Consider the following 23,530-nt stretch of genomic DNA (forward strand, 5'->3'; position numbering starts at 1 on the left):
TAGAACATAAAGCAGAAAGCTGGCATAATTTAAGCAGGTTGTGCATTTATAACTGATCAATTGGCAGTATTAGTATGTGTATAATTAATCAGCATTAGAGACACACAAGAAATGTGTACAAAATGCTCCTGCTGTGACAGAGCAGCAGCAGATTTCCACCATCGTGTCACATCAGGCATCTAAAGTAAGTGGCTGCTCAGGGTTTTTGTCATGCATCCCCTCTGTGCCCAGTTCACAGAGTGCAGAATTCTGTGAAAATCTTTGTGCTTGTAGTGACACAGGCATTTTTACTTACATAGAGCCTAGTTTTAAATGTGAAGTGATGGGCGAATGTCTGCTGCTACACAAGAGCTGTTTGAAAGAATGTGAATAAGATGAAGTGAAATAGCTACTTCTGTTTAAAGCATGACAAAGGGGACTAGTGCTACTTAAGCAGACTGCTGAAGATTATTCTGCTGGGGAATATATGTGTTCTTGCTGCCCTTTTGCCTCTCAGATACAGAGTTTTTAGATTTTCTGCTCATTTAAGCCACTGCTTCTCAATCACTTGCTTCCTAATAGCTCCAATTAGCATGTCTCACCTCAGCTTCATGAATTTTTTCAGGCTTGAACAAGCCCAGGATGTGTCTCTTGTCTAGATCTGGATGTTTGATTCATAGTTTGATCTCAACTGTGATTTAACACCCTGAACTGCAGAGGTTCCTTTAACCTGGTTTAATCAGATGGGCTAAAAGTGAATGCACTGCCTGTCCTGCCTAAAGAAGCAGGACCGGTCCAAAAAAACAGCTGTTGTGGAGGCTTAAAAACATTAATATCATTACTGTAAAGTGTAACATCCAAGTCATTGGGTATTAATGAAAGAACTGCTGAAGCAAAGTGTGAAATTGGATGTCCAGTTGCTGTTAAAACCAAGGGAATTCACATTGCTTTCATACTTAGACTTTGGGAGCAAGTTGCTACTTGCTGTTCTTATGGATAAAGAAAAGAGAAGGTGGGAGAGACAGGTTTCAGATATTTATCTACTTAAAAGCAAGACTGTCTCTGTGTCATGTCAGTCATAACCACAATTAATTTGCATTTTTCTTAAGGAAAAGATCATTGCAAAAGGCGATCATGCTTAAAATTAAAGAAAATCCTATTTGTCTTACAAAACCAGAAATAGCCTAAGAACAAAGTCATCCATGTGTAAAATGAAAATACATTTCCAATATAATTTATTGAAGAAAGCCTAAGGTTTCTGAAACCAATATGCTTTGTGAGAACTGATCTCCCCGAAGATAACAGTATCGGTCAGCACCAGTATGGCACAAATGAAGCCCATTCTATCAATGCCTTACAGGGTATCATGTAGAGAAAAGAGAAGAGATAAAAACATATATATAAAAGAAAAAAAAAAAAAAGAAACAAAACAAAACAAAAAAGTTGAAAAATCATAACCCATTCTCAGGGAGTTGCAGATACCTTAGTTGGTGAATCCTCATGCTGACACTAGTGGAACAGTGATCTTGTCATGCTAAGGAGGCATCAGTTACGTTTGTGATAGCAGCCGTAGAGAAAAGGATGTGTTTGCAAAAGGATTTTAGATAGTTTGAAAATACCTAACTGTTTTGACCACCATAAAAGACTTACACGCACTATTCAGCTGAGATGCAGTGTATTCAAAAAAACCTTCCTACTGCTACAACATGTTTGAGAAATTAGTAGAAATGTAGTTATGCCAGTTTTTTAAAAATGCAGGAAATGTAATAGAAACATTTAAATGCCTAGTTAGATTCTGTGGTTTGAGAAAAAAGAAAACCAGAAAGGTAGGCTGTGATTTACTTTCATCACCACTGGATGGTGCTCATATTTCGTGTGTTGGTAAAATGGCATGTTTAGGAGTTTTAAAAAGGGGAGAATGCTGTATTATTTTAATCTATTAAGACAGGACTCTTCAGAATGATCATGGTCTCTCTAAAACTCAGAACTTTACTAATCTTCCGTGTCTTCAGCTGCTTTCATAGATATTTGGTTTTTTGTAACCAAGAAAGAAAGACACACCAAATATTTAATGCTAGTAAAAGCATTAAATACTGTCAGTATCCCAGTGCCACCTAGTACACTTGTGGGCCTTGAGAGCAAGTAGCTTCTTGATTCAGTATTTTGAAATTAGTAACTTTCTAGCATGCTTTTTTTTTTTAAAAAAAAAAAAATCAAATATCTTATTACTTGCTATTATAATTTCTGAAAATAGTGGATTAATTAGTTGGTAAATTAGTTAGTGGAATAAGAGAACTGCAATAACTGCAGTAAGAGGACTGCAATATTGCTTCTAACACTATGCCAAGGTTAAAGACTTCAATGCTTCTCACTGCCATCCTCAGGGAATGCTGCACGTTGCAATGAGGTACAAGAGGGCTGAGGGGGCAGCAGTGGAAGGAGTGACTCAAGCCTGTGACTTGGCTTCTGGCGAAAGCAACTCCTGTGATATCCGGCAGTGTTTTAAAAGTACTATGGCTACTAAAATATGCATTCGACAGCTGTTTAACCCTTTTGGAAAAGAGGGTGTAAAGCATTTCCCACTAGCTGTGATAGAACCATCATGTCTTTCGTTTTTACTGTATTCATCATTACTTAGTACTAAATGAGTGAAAAATATTAGCTAGGACACTCTTGTCTCAAACCAGCATCAATACATGTCTTTGTTGTTGATTTTTTCCTAACAAAGTACAGAGAATGGAAATGAGAACTCACATACCAGTCTTTAAATTACAGTGTTACGGTAAAGAATTTGTTCAGTGGAAAAAACAGATGTAGACATTCTTCCTTTCTATTCAGTCCAGTATCTTTTTCTGCTTTTAAGATGACCTCTGGATGTCTGCATGTCCAATCCAAACTCAACAGCTGGAAAAAGGTGTTTTCCATCACTAGAAGTTCAAGGATAAGAGATACTCTCTTAACTAAAAGAAGTAGAACTGGTTACTAAAAGGAAAAATGGTATGGAAAGAAAAAAGCTATTTGCTTCAAAGCAAGTCTTGTTGATTTTCAGTTTTTTGATTCAAGCAAAAAGGAAATACAGGCAAAGGAAGAGTCAGGTTTGCAATCCAAAGAGTAAGGAATTAAGAAAATTACTAAGAGTGGTGAAAGGGGGTGGAACTGAAATGAAACTCATTAAAAGAAGGAAGAAAGAAAAAGATACTGTTGAAATAAGACTCACTCAATGAATGGCAAAGTATAAATTGAATAGGTAGCAGGTGACCAGAATGATAAAGGGGTATGGGAAAAAGAAAAAAAAAAACAGGAGTTGAGAACGAAAACAGCTTTTGATGGCTATGTGAAGTATGGTGTAATCAAGCTTTTAGAAGAAATAGTCTATGGTTAGATATAGCTGTAAAAGAGAGGTATGAATCAAAGGCAGTTGAAGTTTTGTTAGCATAGGAGGCGAGGGAGAGGGAGGAATGAATCAGGACAAGAGAATGCTGGGTTGAGAGGAAAGTCTTGGGCTGTGTCAGAATCAATTTCCCTTGAAGTACTCAAGTGCCTTGGACATACTGAAAAGCCTGGTTGTTTTTCATATAGCATTTTGAGATGTTCTGAGAAAAGATGTTGCAGAAATGCAGTCTTCCAAAATTATTTTAACTGTCTGATTTGAAGACAAAACTATCAGGCTAAAATAGCAGATAAATTGTGCCATGAATTTAAGGTTTAAGGAGAAAAATAATTACTTAATAGCACAGAAACCCCAATGTATTAGGATATGAGGTGAAGAAAAATGAGAGTTTGGGACTAAAAGCTCTGAGTTGGAGACCACTCTGTTAGTGTGATTTAATATTGCAGTAAATCTCCTGAGCATCTGCCTAGTGTCAAGGATATGAATAGTCCCAGCCATTACTCTCAAACTTGGAATTAGCCAAAAACTCAAAGCACCTAAGTGATATGCATTTTACTGCCTGGTCCCTGGAATGGAAACCAGATACCCAACTTCCCATATGCAATGCATCTGGACAGTGAAGCGTTCCAAAATTATAGATCTATAAATGGGCAACATTTGGTGTGGGACTTAAGTGTGACAGAACCCCTTGTTCTCAGAAAAGGAGAAACTGAGGCATCCTGGAGAAACTGCTGCATCAGACAGGTGAGAAATTAGTGTCTGTGTCTCTTCACAGAAACTGAGTGCTCAGCTCAATTCAATTTTGAATAAAAAAGTGTCGTATATGATGAAGATGTCATGAATGGTCTGCTCTCCCCTAGGAAACAAAAGCATAAAGTGCAAACTGCTTACGTGACATAAAAATATAATGCCTTGCAAAAATATTGTAAGCAATATATGTACACCTTATCTATACCTATACCTATACCTATACCTATATATATACATACACATAAACATATATCTAGTTACAATTCAATTGGCTTCCTGAGAGAAGAGCAAAAGAGGGACGGAACAGTTGGTGCTTAAGAATATGTCCTCACCCCTCAAGAAGATTTATTTTCAAATAAATTTAAGATTATTCCATTATAAACCTTACAAGCAGCACATGACTAAAAGTGAGGTCACTAGATAAAGAAAGAGCTTTTGAATTAGGGAAATAAGAAGATTCCTGAGATACATTTTTAAATATCATAAGAAACTGTAAAATCTTCCCCAGACCTCAAATTCCCCTGAGTCTGTTTAACAAGGTCTCCGTATACCTCGTAGATGTCCCAGTGCAAGGTCAGTCTCTCATAGATCTTAATTCACACGTTGTTATAAGTTTCCTTTTGATTTTGATTCCTCTCTGCTGCCCCCAAATTTCTCAGATGGTTCTCATTTTCACCATAGGCTGCACAAACAGCTGTGCTGGCACAATGGCTGTGGTGGTGTGGAAACAAGAAGGAAGGGCTGAGAGCAGAAATTGCTTAAGCCTGCACTGACACTGAGGAAAGGAACACGGAATTTCGCTTTCAGCCTTAGAAGTATTCAGTTCTCCCTATGAAAATTGTGTTATGAACAACTAAACAATAGCAAATATATTCACAGTCTCTTAAGGGTTTCGCATAATTTATTGTTGGCAAGTAGCTGAAAATTAGCCAACACATGGCGTACAGATATACGGCAATATAAAAAGTGCTGGTGACACTAAATCATGAGTTTATCACAATCATTAAAAAATAACAGAATGGTCTGAATTGCAATTTTTAAACTTCTTTCGGCAGCCTTTTCCTTCTGTTTTCGGGGATAACTTTTTCTAGCCTTTCATATCCGTCTTTTCCCCACTACACAATCACCAGCTTTCACGACTCAACAGTTTGGTGAAGTGCCTGGAATTTGGAGGAGCAGCCTAACAGCATTTATCACACACATACAAATTGCATTCTAACTATCTGCACTGGATTTCTTAATTGCCTGTTGTTGTGGTTTAACCTGAGCTAGCAATACAACCACCATAGCTGCTCACTCACCCCCTCTCTCACTTCCCCCAACAGGGGAGAGAATCAAAGGGGAAGGTAGAAACTTGGACTGAGGAAAACACAGTTTAATAAAATAACAAAATACTAACACACTACTAGTAAATATATATGTATAAAATGGAAACAAAATATACTCAAGGCAATTCCTCATGAACTCTGTCCACGACTGAGCAGCCATTCCCAGCAAGCCACACCTGGTCCTAAAGCTGATCTCAGAGAGAGAAAAAAAGGCAGAAAAGCCCAGAGGCCTGCAAAATGGCAAATGACTGGGCTAAACATCCTGATCAAAACTCCTCCGGCTCTGACAAAAAGAGTGAAGAAAAAACGGAAGAGCAAGAGAAAGGGGACCAGAAACTAGAAGGCTCCACTCTTAAATCTGGAGCATGATGCTAATCGGATGGAATACTCTCATTGATCAGTCTGGATGCCAGTCAAGCTCTGCCCCATCTCTGCCTCGCTGCCTCACACCTGTGGGCAGAGTGCTCAGAGTGTCCTTGGCTCTAAGACCAGAGCAATTAAAAACCTTAACTCTGTGCTGGGGTGTTATCTTCTTATTCTCAAACCAAGTCCAAATAATGAGCGTGCTAGCTATGAAAAAGAAAGGTTTCTAACTGCACGGAGAAAATTAACCCATTTTCAGTCAAACCAGCACACCTTTGCAGTTTGAATGCAGAGAAGCTGAATCTGTATTGCTATGCTGGGCAGAAAACATGCCAGTACTGCACAGATCAGAAGGAATCTGGTCTGGATCACACTCTGTACACATGCTGCATCTGTCCATATTGGCTGTATAAAGGATCCAGGGATCTAATTCTCATTCTCTGAAACACTTCCAACCATTCTTAGGTGAAGTACTTGTTGGGCAATGTTGTGTTATCAAAAATCAACTGAAAAAATCTAGCAATTTGGTGAAGAGGAGGAGGAGGAAGGTGTTTTATCTTCCTGCTCTCACTCCTGCCCACTTTGGCATTCATCAGACTTTCATAGAAAGACACAATTAACCAGTTCAGCAAAACACTTCAATTTTTATTCTGGTTTACTTCTGTTAGGTTGTGAATTGAACAGGTTCTTCAGAAGATGAAATCAGTGCGAGCACAGATGCAGGAGGGAAGAGGCAACTGTACATTTGGAGTGAAATGGGGTATGGACCTCTCTCTTTTGGCAGTAATGAAATAATTATGTCTGCTCAATCATGTAACATTAGCTCAAGATGGAGACGTATGACTAGATAATCTGAATTTTGGCCTAGTAGGAACAATTGTCAGCTCTGCCGTACCATTAACAATCCTATATTATGTGTACATGAACTTTCATGATATGCATTACTAATTGAATTCATAAAGCACATTATTATTAAAGCAAGTTAATAATCTTCTAGAAGAAATTGTGAGAGAAATGGTAGTGCCTTATCACATCTTTAATGTGTATATAATAATTTGCCACTCCTTTAGTTTTTAACTCTGCTTACTTGCTGCTGCTGAATTGACTCAGTAGGTTTCTCTGTCTTGACGTGTGCTTGTGTGTGGTGCTGACCTCTCATCATCACAGTCATAATACCGAATGGCTAAGTTTATTTTACAGAATATTAGTACTTATCTATGGGAACCTGTTTCTTCAAAGACAATGCAAATATGTCTAAGTCAGATCTGAGATTTGAGTCCTGGCACATTTACAGACATGTATGAAGTTTTGAGTGCTGCCCAGGCAAAATAGTTCAGAAACTCAGCATGTGGTGTAACGGATTTTAAGCCTGTGTCTAGAAATAAAGAAAAATGCATAATGAAAATGTAACACTTCAGTGTCCTTGCTGGCTCTATGCATAATTATTTATATGTCATACGACATGTAGAAAATCTCACTTGAAGACATATCACCAGGAATAATACCAGAAGGGTTTTGCTGCTGTGTTAGACAGTTGAGTTTCTTCAGACAGAAGATTTGAAGAAAAAATGGACAAAAGTATCACATTTCTCTCATAGGCATAAGTGTATCTTGTCTCAGCAGCTTCTGGAGCAGATATTAGGCAGGAAGTTAACCCTTTTATTATTGTAGGATGAATCAGATCCTCAGGAATATGTTCTTTGTGGAAAGTATACAAATAGCCAGAAACTCACTGAGATCATGATATGGCAATCTAGACAACAAGACGTCCTATACTAGTAAAGTTAAAAAGTGCTTAGGTAAGCATTCAGGTGACTGGACAATGTCAACTAATAAAAGGGGAGCTGTGGAGTAAAGTTGTGAGAAAGAAAATGCAGAGGGAAAAATGGTGTTAAACCACTATTATCTCAATGATATAGACTTGAAAATAACTTACTTTAATTTGATTAATCAAGAGAAAAAAAATCCAATGTTTTCAACTTTTGTGAGCATCAGGAATGAAGGGCATTTTATAAGAATCACTTGCTTGGAAAAAGAAAACAGCAATAGAGAGGGCAAAAATTGTCTTTGTGCTCTCTCCTTGTACACCTTCATATATGCTACATGCATGATGCACAGTTCATGCTTCTGGACCATCCTTTATCAAAATGCAGCCTCACAGGGGACAAACATATAAAGACTGATATTTATTCATTCTGCTAGCACATCCCAGGAGCCTGGTTTGGGTATAAACTCCACTGAGGAAAGCGGTAGAAAGCCAGAAATACCCCCCACCACACACATGCACAAGATCAGTCCCTTCTCTCAGTCTACCAATAAAGGACTGTAGCTTACAATTCATAATCTGGTCTAGCAGATAGTGGTATAGGTAATCAGATGCACTGGGAGATACCTACTGCTCCCTCAAGATGGTGTTTTACTGAGCAAGAAAAAACAAGATCTCAGCTTTAGTGGGACTTGGATGTAATTCTTTCATGTGATCAAAACAAAAGCCAGGGAAACCTCATCTTGTCTCAGAGATTTTGAACATTCTTACAATTGGCTTTTATGGCAGAAGCAACTGGTGGCATAGCATCACTCTGTCTCCACAGCCTGCATCTACCTAATGCCAGAAGATATATGACAAATGTTGAAAAAGGGAAAGAAATGGAACGGCAACAAAAAAAAAGATACTAGATGGGATACTCAGTCATATTCCTCTCCACTTTCCTTTTTTAATGAAGTACAGAAGTGAAGCCCTCCAAAATTGAGAAAATAAGTCCTCTATTCAGTTTTTTATTGCTTGTATGATGTTAAGAAGGTGAGTCAGGTGGTGCATAATACACCAAAGGAATTAACCTCTCATTTCGTTAACTGCAGGTCTTGAAGGAAAATGTGATATTTCATGCCCTGTATGTGCTACAATGAGGAAAGTATTAAAAGCAGGATAGAAGGTTTAAGCTTTAAACTTGTTTACTTTAATGGGTGTCATGCAGCTTACCCCTGTGAAAACGTGTCCCTATCCAACCATTAAGGATGAAGATTTTCATTTTTGAATCTTTCACGTACAATGCATCCTGGCTCCCATGTCACTTATTTGAGCCAAACTGTGCAGTATGTGCCAGTACCTTTTTCATTTTCAGTGCTCTGGCCCCTAATTTAGGTTGACAGTCTAGTCTTGAACTAATAACTGCATCATCAACAGCTTTAGAAAGAATTCATTTGTGCTGGCAAGTGCTTCTTTTCTGCATGGAGGAGTCAGTTCTGCTCATTGGTAGGTGCTATGAAGACTAAATTATTTTATTTATTAAAAAACCATGCTTTTCCCAAGATTATATGGGAGGAAAGAAGAGTATAACTTGTATGTGACTATGTATATGGTATTTCCCCCCTTTAACTTTTCATCTCTATCTTTAAAAAAAAAAACAAACAAAAATGACAGGAATAAAAATAGGTTTGGGAACTAATTCCAATGAGGTCAGATTTGTTACCAAAGCTGCGAGATCGTCATCTTTGTTATGAGCCCTTCATGCTTGGTAATGTAAAAACCTCCAGATCATCATGGGTGAGGATTCTTCAGGTGCAGATAGAGTTGTCCAATTTCCATGAGATGCACCTCCTTCCCAGATAGCCCTGCAAAAGGTCAGGTACCAGCCAACGGGACACAGGCCACTGTCAGCAATTGGAAATGAAGGGTTGTGAGGGCTGCTGGAAACAACAGTGCAGCGTAAAAGGTGTTGTACAACCTACACAGGACTTCCCTGTTTGCTGGAGTTATGACAATGCTGACTCTTCAGTACTTGAAGCCTGGGAGAAAGGAAGAACAGTTTAGAACATTTTAACTCCTTCTCAGAACCGTGAGGCCCATAATGCAATTTTTTTAAATTATTTTTTATTTTAAATGTGTACTTGCACAAAGCTTTCATGAAATAGGATGTGTCATTTCCATTTTGCAAAGAAGACAAAGACTAGAAAGAACACAAATTAAGTTTGTAACAGATCTAGATTCAAAGATCAGATCATACTCATTGGAAAGGAGAAGAAGGACATGACACTTGCCTCATGAAGCCAAAGAAAGAAATGTGTCCTTTTATTAAAATGTATTTCACTGGGATTAGGAGATGGTGGATGCTGGTGCAATTTCACATGGCTGGTGCAGAGCTGGCTAGCACTATAGCCCTTGCTCAGTATGTTTACCTTAGGTTTTCTTCTTTGCTTGTTTTATAGTTTTTTTGAACTCCCAGCAAGAGCAGGTAATTACCCAGTTTAATTGAGGATTTTAGCTATCCTTTTTTTTTTCCATTTCTTTTACTTTTAAGGTGGAAAAAAAATCTAACTGGGACTTTTCTTTTAAAGTGGAAAAAAACTAATTGGGGCTTTTGCTTTAAAAGTATAAAATTCAAGTGCATGTTGACATTTCCTGGCAGTGTGTAGTTGTGTACAGCACCTGATTGTCCTTTGGGAGAATGAGATCCTGTTTCAGCAGATGCTGTACACCAATGTACATGTGGAGCTGTGACATAAGGTGAATGAACATCCAAACAGCTGAGCACCAAGAATGCCATGACAGGCACCCAAGGCAAGCTGGAAGCCTGTTTTGCATATGCAGCAAGGATATACAAACTATTGCTATAAATAAGTGATAGGAGATGATTTTATGCATCAGGGTATACCAATTCTAAACCTAACATACATTTCTTGTGTGACATCATTTAATTCATCTCTCTTCATGTCTGTTATTTTCTCCATTACATATGGATATGTTGCAAGCTATACCTTAACATTGCCATAACACATTTTTTTTGTTGTTGCATTGAAGACAGTCAAAAACAGAATAGTGAGTACTCTTTTTCTACTAATAAAAGTTTTCTAGTTTTAGCATTTAAAGTTTCTTCTCAAGAAGACATAAGGGACTTAATCTGCACTCAAGTGAAGGAAAGTTATATCAAATAAGCAGTGATAAAATGCTAGATCTCTTACAGTCAGTATTAGACTGAAGTAGCTCTGCAGGCAGTAGAGATTCCTTTGACTTTTCCTTTCCACAGAAAACATTCATCAGTATCTAACTTGACCAAAACATAGACTTTTTGTAGCCTGGCATCTCAGGTAATGCTCAGGTTGCTTATATCTTAAGCTGGGTATGCTGGCAGCCACTATGAGAGATGAATACATGCTCTTCATCTTAAGGAAACTGTCTTTATATTTTTGTAATTAGGCGTATATTTCATTTCACTTTCCTATTTAATTAGGCTGTGGCTGGTGAGGACAGAAATCCTCTTTGTAAGGGAAGGAGTCATGGATGTACTGTTCCAGTTTTCTACCAATATTGGGAGTGGAATAGTACAACCATGAATCCAGTCACTAAAATAACAATAATAATGACCTGATCTACAGTATAACAAAATTATGTCCCTTTGTAGGCAGAAAGAAATTCAGGTAAATTTTAAGATTTCAATCAAAGGTTTGCTCATAAATCCAAAATGAAATAGTAAAATAGCAGCTGAGATTAACAGATTTGTTAACAGAAGTACATTTTCATTTCTTATGGGTGAGTCCTTCGTTGTAAACTGTTAAAGTGCTTCTGGTCCAAAGATCTGCTGATAAGAGTGCCGATTCCAATCTGTGCAACACATCTGGCAAAACATTACATAGCTCTTGGGAAACAGATTAATGGAGACAGAAATACAGATAGGTACAGAGACAGATCAGTCAATTCCCATGAAAACCGTTTCTCTCTATGACAAAAATACCTCAGAGTTGTGTATGACACTGATCTGTTTTCTCCATTATGGTAGTACAGAGCACTATATTCTGGGCAGAGTGTCTACCCATTTCATTCTCAAGTGTAGTCATAAGTGTGCATCCAGCCCATCCAATATAGTGTAGTGCATAATATTTCAGTTTTATGGAAACAGGCTTGAGGTAATCAAGTATAAAGTGAGTTAGACAGAATGATGCATAATGCTGCCCCACACAGAATGGGAACTTGAAAAATCATCCATCAGGGACATTAGCTGGAGATCTTCTCAAGAGGCTTAGCACCATAATTTGGCACTCCTACGCCAGGTTTGATTCAGTCAACATCACACAGAGTGTGGGGAATGCAGGCAAGGCTGCTTTCATTCAGCAGACTACAGAACAAAAGGAAAGGTTTATGTGCAGGTTTCAAGGAGGGTTTGGTATTTTGCAATAATTTTGCAAAGATGACAAGCTGAAGTTGGTAGTTGCTTGGAAATTCTTTGTGGAATTAAAATGCTCATTTGGTACTGAAAATTTCTTGAACATATCCTCTTTTTTTCCCAGCTATTTCTGGTAAAAACCACTCAAAGGAACAGGGTAAGAACACTACATTTTGCAGTTTTGTACTAAGGTCTGATTTTATTCATACTGGGGAGGACATATTTCTCTTTTGTTTAGAAAAACTCTACCGTGTGTAGACTGAGGCAAAACACTTTCGGTGGCTTTTGTATTCAGTGAAATAGTACCCCTGTAGTTAACATACATGCAGATGTTGAGACCTCAGTTGGAGTAGCTCTTCTTAGACAACCGCAGGCCATGTCAGGCCTGATTTTCTTATTAGGACTGTTATATCATGGGAACTATGAGCACTCAGCTCCTCACAAAATCAAAGCAGTTGTTTTCTCCACAGTGTTGTGGCTAATAGTCATATTTAAACTTTGGCAGGTTATACAGTCATAAAAATGAGGCTATTTTTGGCAGCTGGGATGTTTTGATGCTCGTGGGAATGAGGTGTTTTGTTGATAGTTTTCCTCAACCCACTGCAGAAACTGGTGGTGATGGGTAGGTCAGCCAACCAGAGACACTTGCCAGAGCTGTGGATTTCACGAGGCTAAATTTCATTTGAAAGTAAGTTTTCCCTGTCCTCGTAAAATGTGTTTGTTCTTCAGAATGATTTCATTCTAACTGATAGGCTTGGACTTCAAATAAAAGTATGAGTGTATTAGTAATATCCCTGCAGATAACTTGTCAAATGACCACCCACACAAAGTAATAGTCATGGCTCAAATTCATCACAAACCACAGAAGATATTGCAGGTTGCCATTTCTGCTGCCTGTGCATTTTAATAGTTTCTTTGAATCAGATTTCTGAGCTTTAGAAAGATCCAACTCATGGACACAAAAAGACACAGTACAGCATAGTTTTGTAGCTGCTGAAAATGTACAGTACTGCTGGCCAAATAAGTTAAACAGAAAAAAAGTTACATGTAGTGCTGTGATGTGTCATTCTGTCTCATAGCAAGGGACCAGAGTAACCACTCAAAATGCAGAAAAAGACAGTTATCAATAGATCTTCAATTTATTTTCTCCATATACAGAAAATGAATTGAATTTTAAGATAGGAAAGGAGACATGTTTCTAAAGGTGAACAGCATCTTCACTTTGAGAACTTTGCAACTATTTATTTCAATCCACTACCATAAAGCAGAAAGAGATTTAATTCTTTCTGCTGCTGCAAAAAACACATAATTACTAGCTGGTCACATTTTGCTGTGAGCAAAACTCAGTTGTTCTAAATTGACTCTATGGTCTGTTTTGCAACTTTTCTAGGGATATGTTTATTTTTTTATTTTTGTGGACAGAGATGAATAATTTGCTACAAAAACGGTCTGTTCTGATTTTGGATTTAGAAAATACTTTTTATCTTCATGTACAACTGGAGCCAAATAATAAACAATTTGAAGAAAACCAATTCACTGCTTCATATTTTCATAAAACCACCCAATGAGAACTCTAGTGTATCTTTTAAAATTTCATAAGTAGTGGTGTACTTCCTTTCAGTGACTCCCACATAGCCAATACTCAGAAATCAGAGTAAATGCATATGTAAGAGATTTCTTATTTTTTTGGAAAGGGAAAAAGATATTGGAAGTCAGCTGATATATAATATGAATGCTACAAGTTTTCATGATGATGTAGATTTCTGTTTCGCAGATCTGCTTTACAGGATAAACACTGTCTAGAATTGGAATATAATATTGTAATGTGTTGGTGGCTGCCACTCCACCTGTTGCACAAGGAAAATATCAGCTCCACTTCTTTGAACTAATCCCTATATTCTAAGGAATGGGGGTTTGGTTCCAGGTTAGTTAAGAGGCAGAACCAGTGGGCCTCACAAGAAGAGAGACAATCAAGTGATACTTATCCTCAAATTACACCAGACTCTGCCTGCATTTATATATACATTGCTGTGGTTTAACACAATGCCTTTGCCCTGCAGCCAAGGAGAAAATGAAAAAAGGGTTAAGGTTGCTGCACCCATGTATCTTAGTTTAGTAGATCAAGACATACTGATCAGTATCCAGCTCTGCCTGTTCTTAAGAGACCATCCAAAATCCATTTAACAAAAGCTTTAGGAACATTTGAGCTGTCATCCTCAATTCTGACAAAGGAGAACAGTTCCAGTGTGGAGGTGAAAAATGAGCTGCCTGTAAATGCCATCCAGAAAAGTAGAGATCAGAGTTGGCTAGACCAGGTAAGCTGCTCATATCTGGAGGAAGACAGAAAGGCGAAGAATCAAACCAGAACTTGTTGAAAATGGACTTTATACCACTATATGTGACTTGCAAATCTGAACAGCCCTGATATGAACTGGAAAAAACTCATTTCTGTTTCTCAGACTAGGAACTGTACAGCAGGAGGTCGAAAGAGATTCAGTAAAAACTTCAGACGCTACTTTTCCAAAATATACAGTGTCCTTAAAAGATAGGGGAACCATACTGATTAGCTTGCTTGGCCCTCTGACAGACTAGTGCTGTGCAGCACTTGGGTGCACAGGTGCTATGTGAAAAGTTTGGTCTTCCTCTGGCAGCTTTACTTCCTATTCCTACCGTGCAAAAGCAAGCTTTGAGGGAAGTGGAGCAAAGCTGTTGGCAACAAAGCCTGTATTTAAATTGAAGCAGAGTAAGAACAACGTGGTAGTGTACGGAACAACAGCTAATCAATCATTAATCACTATTGTTTTCTGGAGCAGAGCCTTATTGTTAGTATAATAACAGCACATGGTCACCCTGATGCAGACCAGAGAGCAAGAAACCATTTGTATGGTGCCAGCCATAACAGTCTATGAGGTTTATTTTCTTAATTGCAAATTTGCTTCAGGTTTAATAGAAGACACCTTATTTTTGCTGGTTTCTGCTATTGTCAGCAACTGCATAAAAGTCAGCTTCTTGTTATCTGAAAGGTCAGAGAGACATACTGTGCTAGTTATTCAGAGCTGGACATGTTTATAAACAATTTCTTCTGTAGCTACTCAAAGCGTTCTGTAAACATCTCCAAAAATCAGTGAAAGTTTCAGCCTGAATGGAAGTACATGGCTGTCTACAACAACAACAAGCAACCTAGGACTATATATGTGATGTTGTTGGTGACAAGCATGTGGCTTCATTCCTTTTTATGGCTGTTTCCCCACTAAATCTCACCTGAAGTAACAAAACTAAAGATACCAGGAATCTAGATATGCTGAAATGCTAGTGATCCTACTTTTAAAGCAGGTTTGTGTGAGTGTAATTATACATACAAAATCCTGAACCATTTCATCTTTCTTTCCCTGACATTTATACCCATTTACTAACATGTTCCTTTAGTTCATAATTACCATTCAGACATGCAATGTACATAATTAAATTCAAATACATTAACAAAAAAGCATCTTTAACCCATGGAATTTTTTATTTTCTCCAAAATCTTTCTAGTTTGTCTTATAAGATAACGCCCAGAATAAGGTGCATTAAAAGGAAATCACTAGTCATGCACAGAATCCACGTATTTTGTCTGGATGCAGACCTCTGTGTTTGTAAAACAAATCTGTTTGCCTTTTTCATCTCTACAAACACCTCACTATTAATTTGTGCCTAAATTTCCTTGGTCTTCTAGGCAATTGCTTTCCAACTCATCTCTCACGTTTACTATCCCTCTTAAGAATTAGCATAGATTTCAAGTCTACAAGGAACTGCTTGCAGAAGTTGTAGACTTTAAACTGATAAGTGATGGATCCAGTCTACAACCTCCGAGCTGGAGAATTTTTTAGAAAATTTCTTAGCCTTTATTTAAAGACTGCAGATAATATAGAATTCATTGCATCACTAGGAAAGCTATTTCAATGGTTAGCTAGTCTGTGTTAAAAAAATTGTATTCTTTAATTCTTGTCTGAATGTCTTACTGTATCCTCCAGCCATGGCATACTGTGAAGTTTCTGCCTGTTAGATTAAAGGTGCTCATACTTTAAGAAATTTATTCCATATTTATCTACAGAAGGCAATAAAATAAACCCTATTTTTCTCTTCAATAAACACCAGATGTGGACATCTTTGTCAAATAATGATTTCACAACTGCCATGCAGAGAAAGGCAGTAAGAAATCACACTATGCTTGCACCTTCCAATCCTTATGTTCTGCTTACATATAAGAAACTCACCATGACATTACCAAAAATTGCATTTGCCAGGGGGCAATTTCAACCTATTATCCTTCAGCCGATTGTCTCAGTATCTTTTTATCAGTCACTGCTTTTTAAAAATTGCCCTCCAGATTGTGTAGCTTATTGTCTTTTTTTTTTTTTATCTGAACAGGCTTTTCATAGATGTGTATCGACATGGATATCGATAAAAACTAATCTTTCATTATTCAATACTGCAGTGGGTTGACCTTGGCTATCTGCCAGGTGTCCACCCAGCCAACCTCTCTCTGCCCCTCCTCTGCAGGACAAGGGGACAAAGTAAAACGGAAAAGCTCATGAGCTGAGTAAGGGAAATCTCTCACAATTACCATCACAGAAAAACAGACTCAACTTGAGGAAGATTAATTTAGATTATTGCCAATTAATAGTAGAGTAGGATAGTGAGAAATTAAACCAAAACCAAACATACCTTCCCACCTCACCCACCCTCACCTTCTTTCCAGGCTCAGCATCTCTCCTGACTCCTCTACCTTTTTCCCCCACAACAGTGCAGGGAGGTGGGGATGGGGTTGCGGTCTGTGGTTCTGTGGTCTGTGGGGTTCAGCTCTGCTACCGCTTCCTCTGCTCCATTGTGTGGTTCTTCCAATAGGATACAGTCCTTAATGAACTTCTTCAGTGTGGGTCACAGAATGTTAGGGATTGGAAGGAACCTCAAAAGATCATCTAGTCCAATCCCCCCGCCAGAGCAGGAACACTTAGATGAGGCTACACAGGAATGTGTCCAGGCAGGTTTTGAATGTCTTCAGAGAAGGAGACTCCACAACCACCCTGGGCAGCCTGTTCCAATGTTCCCATGGGGTGCAGGTCTTGCAGGACTTCTCTAGTGCGGGTCTCTTGCAGGCTGCAGTTCCTGCCAGGAGCCTGCTCTTACATGGGCTCTTCATGGGCTCTGCAGCTTCCTTCAGGTCACATCCACCTGCTGCAGGATCGGGTCCTCCATGGGCTGCAGAGTTGATACCTACTTCTCTTTTTTTTTTTTTTTTTTCTGTGCTGCAGGGGAAGCCTGCCCCACCATGGTCTCTTCCACAAGCTGCAGCGGAATCTCTGCTCCACACCTGGAACTCTTTCTCCCTCTCCTTCTTCACTGACCTTGGTGTCTGCATGGCTGTTTCTCTCACATTTCTCTCACTCCTCTTTCCCAGCTGCCGTGTAGTGTCTTTTACCCTTTCTTAAATCTTTTTTCCCAGAAGTGCCACTGCCTTGGCTAAGAGGCTCAGCTGTGTCCTGGGTGGGTCAGTTTGAGCTGGCGTGGGACAGGCCCGGTCATTCCTCACAGAGGCCCCTGCAGTGCCCAACCCCCCCATTGCCAGCATTTTGGCACCTGTGCCCCATACACCTACCTCTTGCTTCTGTGAAATGCATACTTAAGAATTATCATTAAAATATACATTCATCACCCAATCTGCACAAATGTCACTTACATCAACAAAAAGAGTTCCACACACCAAAGTCAAACTAATTTCATGACCACACCAACAAAGGTGGACAATTTACATACACTCCACTCCTCATCTCTTCACAACATTCATTACAAGAGAAAATCCCCCACATATGTTCCACTTGCTGGCAATGTCCAGACCAAGGCTTGCTCATTACTTCTCGCAACTACTGTCCTTGTCTGGAATTCCTCCAGAGCCCACACTGGGCATCAGAAAGGACTGTGGTAGGCTAACCTGATCTCACGGCAGCCATCCCTGCAGCCTACCTACTGTCAAAACACTGCCATGTAAATCCAAGACAAAAAGCCTTTCTCTTTTTGTGTCACGTACAAATTTAATGAAGATCAATTTCATGTTTTCTCTCATTTCACTGATAAACATACTAAAATTCATTAACATCATATGTATTAACTAGACTCCTTTGTATGCTTTATTCTCATTCTTTAACTGTCCTTTCAGCTTAATGACAAATGCGTGTTTTAGTCATATTTTCTCATTTTTCCTAGATAAGTGTATTTAAAACTTCCAAATCACACACCAGTTTTGTGACAAGCAGCAGTTAATAATATTTCTAGAACTTCAATAACTCTTTTCATAAACCTTTGATAGTGTTCCCTCAGACAATTTTTGTCTGGTAAAATAACACTTTATACAAATGATTTAACTTACTGTGGATAAGAAAACACAGTACCAAAAGTTATGCTAAAACATAGGGCTGTATTTTAACTGGCAGTCTTATTAAGAATTTGAAACTGTGTGCAAAAACCCTCTCAGGCCCAATAAGTATGGACAGAACAGCAAATGATTTTTTTTCCTCCTATGCTTAGGAAAAGCTCATTTTCACAAAGTTTTATTCAGAAACTGTATTTGAGGCAGTGGAGGCTGCATAGTGTCCATAGCAAACGCTCCCTCCCATTATGAACTATCTAACTTAGGGACACAGCATATTTGTCTGAATAGGTCAAAGCTTGGCAGCACTGGCACTGTTAAAATAATAAATGTATGGCAAAACAGCTGAATGTTGAATGTTCCTGACACCTAGTCTGATATCTTCTGGAATACAGTCCGCAGGATTTTGTCCAGGAATCCACAGCAATGAAACCTTCAGCTGCAGTAACAGATGTCTATCTTTCCCTCATGCTAAGATTCTCCTTCTCTTAACCTGTTACTATGTCAGTGCTTTTATTGTTGTGACAAACCTATGACCATATATGTCAGACCTATGATTCATGAAGGATTTGTAATCCTAGTGTCGGGTCTCCCTGAAGTTTATCTTTTTATAAAAAAAATGAGAGAGTCCTAATTTTCTCCATTATGAGTATTTGTGCCAGCTGAATTGCAAAGAATGGGGAAGAAACTGTCTCTTAGTATGAAAATCACCAGGCAACATTCATTTTCCTAATTCTGTTGCTCAGTTCCAGCCTAGAATATGGTACTATACATTTAAGGATACAATCGTAAAGAACAGTGTCCTTTCCATTTTGTTTATATGAAGTTAGACAATGTTTCCATAGTATGGAGAGGAGCTATCATCTGTTCCACGTCAGATTAGGTAATCTTTCCTATATAAGGATATCTACTCAAGTAACTGCTTATTCCATACATTTCAGAGTTTTCAAAGGAAACACATGTTCACTGTTATTGTCATCAGAATGAGTTTTAAAAGGGTCTTTAAAACCTTTGGGGTTGCTTCTATAATTGTAACCATAGTTAATACTCTTTGAAATAAAATACTCTTTTTAAAAAGAGAATTATATATTATTATTATTCCAATAGTAGGAAATACAATACCTATTAATAACATTTTATGTCTTGTAAGTCTCTTTCTCATGGACATACTGTAAATGTGGATCAGAAAAACTTCTTGCTGTATTGTTAAACGTATTTTAAGAAAATGAAGGTGGCATGGTATTTTAGTTTCAGAAGTGTTGCTTTTCCTGAGTTCTGATCTGTATATTATAACCTGAAAATGACACAGATACAAGAAATAAAGCTACTTAGTATAGAGATACTTAATATAGACAATAGTTTCAAGGCAATACTATGAATAATAATAATAATAAAGTCATTAGTAAACTTAAAGCTTTAAAAGCAAATAAGTAAAAATACCTGAAACACTCTGGCAGCCTCATTTCACCAGACTCACACTGCAGTTTGTTATTTTTCACTGATTTCAAACTGAAGTTAATAGATAGTTTAAGTGAAAAAAAGGGGCATTTAAACCCAGATGCACACCTCTAAATCTTTGATGATGAGTTAAAAGTCTAATCTTGCTCCACAGTAACCTTCAGAAAGATATGCAATCTTCAGAGCTCTCTGTGAATTACTGAGTACAGAAAAAGAGCAGGCTTTTACCTCAGGTAGCCTATAAAAGTGCAAAAAATAAAGGTGAACTTGATCCTACCCATTTGGTCAGTTAAGGAACTGTCTAATTTAAACAACAGCTTCCATGGGTCTTCAGGAAAGTTTCTAAAACTATTTTTTTTTTTTTTTTAATTTTTTCTTACTTGTCCTTCAACTCAATGAGCAGAAAAATAATTTTGTCCTTTGGTATAAAATAATACACAAATGAAACATCAGCTCCTATGTGAATGAAGTCTTGTACTCAGGTATAGCCACTTGACAATCAAGAGAGGTCTGAGCAGATGGCTGACCTGAAAAGGTGAAAATTAAAGACATAGGGCCTGATATGACAAGATATCAGAGAAGAGGATACTTAACTTTGAAAGAGCGTTGGTCTATTTCAGGGTATGTTTTTACCAATGTAATGCCAACAACAAAGAAAAAAGAAACCTGTGTTTTTAGCATGACTTTCTTCAACTTTTGTGTTAGGAAATTGTAAGAAAAAAAAAAATCTGAACTGTTCTGCAAATAAAAAATGACAGCTTTGCTGTTTGCCTATGAAAAAGAATGGTTCTTCATTTTGATTTGTATATTTATAATGAAGGTCAGAACTAGGGCAGGTTTTCAAAATGAACAAACTCAAGTCTCCTGCAGGTCTTCATGCCATATTATTTTTGCACTCTGAATAAAATACTTATTTTATTTACTTGGGGTTTTATATTTCAGTCACCAGCATTAATTTTTATTATTTAGCTCTTTTCAATTTTTAGGTCTTCGGATTTTTTTAATAATAATATTTCCAATGACTTTACTTTTAATTATATTTCCAGTTTTAACTACACATCATTTCACTTAGGTCAACTTTCTTTAACATTTCAGATTCCTTTGAAGGGCCTTTAGTTCTGAAGTAAATCTGCCTCTTTTTATTTCCTTCTTCCCTTGTAAATTCTGCTCAATTTATACTAGCCAGTCTGGTTCTGATTTATGTTTCATTTATTTACATTTCATTATTTTCACCTTTTAAACTTTTTTCGCCCTGTGATTTCTCATTTTCCAATTCTTTTCAGCTGCATGAAAGTACACCCCCACACCTATTAAAAAAACCCCAAAAACTAACTTGTTTTTTATTGCATTAGCATTTACCCCCTGTGGTCAAAGAAATCTTCCTTTTTTTTTTTTTTTCTTATTTTTGAACATACTTTGTTTTATTTTCAGTTTCTTTGCCTGGTGCTTTTGAAAAGTCAAAAACTAATGCTCTTTAAAACATAGCTTATGATTTCCCTATTATGTTTAGCACCTAAGATAGCTATCTTTTCTGTAACTAACACTTTGAAAGAGTTTAGAATTTTATTGACATCTCATTTTAAAAAGAAAAAAAAGAGAGGGTGGAAATGTATCAGTCTCAGCCTGGCATGTTTCTTCTCACCATTTTGACTGTGTTAACAATGAAAAAGGAAATGAGGATCTGTTCTGCTCAGTATTAAGATTGGCCCCAACATGGAAAGAGAAAAAAGGCCTTGTTACGAAGGGAGAGGACTGATAAAAATCATCATGAAATATTGAAAGTAACATTAAAGGCAAAATTTTGGCTCTAGTGCCTTTTCTTTTGCTTTTTTTCAAGCTGTTAAAAGTAAGGCAAAGAACTAATCTTGCTCTCTGTTACATTTCACACTTTTTGGAAAAGTCCTCTTGACTGAGACAAAAATCTTATCTCCTATTTCTGTTTTCTAAATCCATTTTCTATTCCAAGACTGCATTTCATTAACCATTTCAGAAGCTTTTAATCTACACACGCTACAATACTATGTTTCCTTTTTGATTTCATTTGCAAAAGGAATGGTTTTTAAAACTGAATCTGGCAATGCCATGGTGCATAGACATTGTGCAACATGGGACAGGGGACAACGTTCAAAGGAAAGATTCCCATTTATTTAACAGGACATTAAACTGATCCCTGCTTTTGTTAAATTATAATTACACAATGACATCTGGAGTATTCAATGACTTCCACAGGAATTTCCTGTTGTCCTCTATATTTCGTTTATTTCAGCTTGATTTGTAGTGTCAGAATATCTTTCTTTCTCTGGTGAAAAAGAGGTGAATTATTTAAGCATTTTTATCTTTAATTTTTATTGGCATGATGAGGTTGGTGTACATGTGTTCCAAAAGCTACAGCTTAAATTGAAGTTGTACTGGCTTGGTATGGCAACATGCTTTACCCAACTCTTGCGCCATGAGGCAGATCAGGTGAATATATCTCACTAACAACTCATTACATCAATTTATATCTTTTGCAGCCGCCTGCAGTACAGTACATTGCTTTATACAGGATGACACTCAAATTTATTCCACATTAATTGCCTTCCCTATTCACACCACAAAGCAGAGATGAAACCTGCCTCACATTATTATAATCTGATCAGAAGGATCTGTCTAGACCACACAGTGAGTTGTTTCTCAAGGTCAAAACTGGAAAGATTTTTTTGTATTGTGGGATTGAATATTTGTACTTCTATAAACTGAGAAACTGTTCCTTTAAAAACATTCATTGAAGAAAAAAATAATTAAATTATTGCTTTTTATAGCAGCAAATTACAGGCTTAAGTCAAGTTCTTGTATGAACTTTAGGTAACTATACAACCTAAAGCCTCAGAAATCCGTTTTTTCTAAGCTTATAGTATTTAATTTAAACCAAAGTGAAACATCAAATTGGTGTTTTTATGCAATCAAAAATTTCATTATAATGGCTTGCTTTTTCTTTTTTCCTTCTTTCTGAAACCAGATTTTCACTGAAGTGTTTCAGTTGCAGGGAAACGAGAAGAAAAGTTCCAAAGCTCTTTAATAATTCAGAATAGAACTGCGGAACATTGAAAACTTATTACCCTGGCCATGGCTGTCTTTAAATACTTTCAAAACTATGTTTGATGACAGAGAAATTAATAAGTGGTTGCTCCTCTGGGTGGATAACCTAAGTCACACCACATTTGGCTTATTATTGTTGCTAAGAAATATTTTCTATCAACATTTTTGGAATAAAAAAATTAGTTTTCAATTAAATGAGAAGAGTGCGTAGTTTCCTTAAACACTCTTTTGACCAACACGGGAGTTTGGCAAGAATGCCAACTCTTTAGCCAACACATACACAAATTTTTGAAGTTTATGGACAAAATTGTCAAAGTTTCAGTTTCCTAAAGTAGAAAAATCATCAGTTTTGGGGTTTTTATGTTTGACAAAAAATGTAGGTTTCCCATTAAAAAATGCAGAGGAAAGGGGAAAATGAACATATGAGAAACCTTCTCCATTTTACTTTCCTATTAACTCTAGTACTTTGCAAGAGGTTGAGTTTATAAAGATCTGCATGTAATTAAATTATACCCTGTAGACTCTGCCATTTGAACTTACTCAATTTCTTAGTTGTTTTAACTGAAATCCTCAGGCTTGCATATTTTTATTACCAATTTACAGAATTAGGGTTAACAAA

Source organism: Streptopelia decaocto (assembly GCF_964273445.1).
Source record: "Streptopelia decaocto genome assembly, chromosome: 1".
Classification (NCBI taxonomy): Eukaryota; Metazoa; Chordata; class Aves; order Columbiformes; family Columbidae; genus Streptopelia; species Streptopelia decaocto.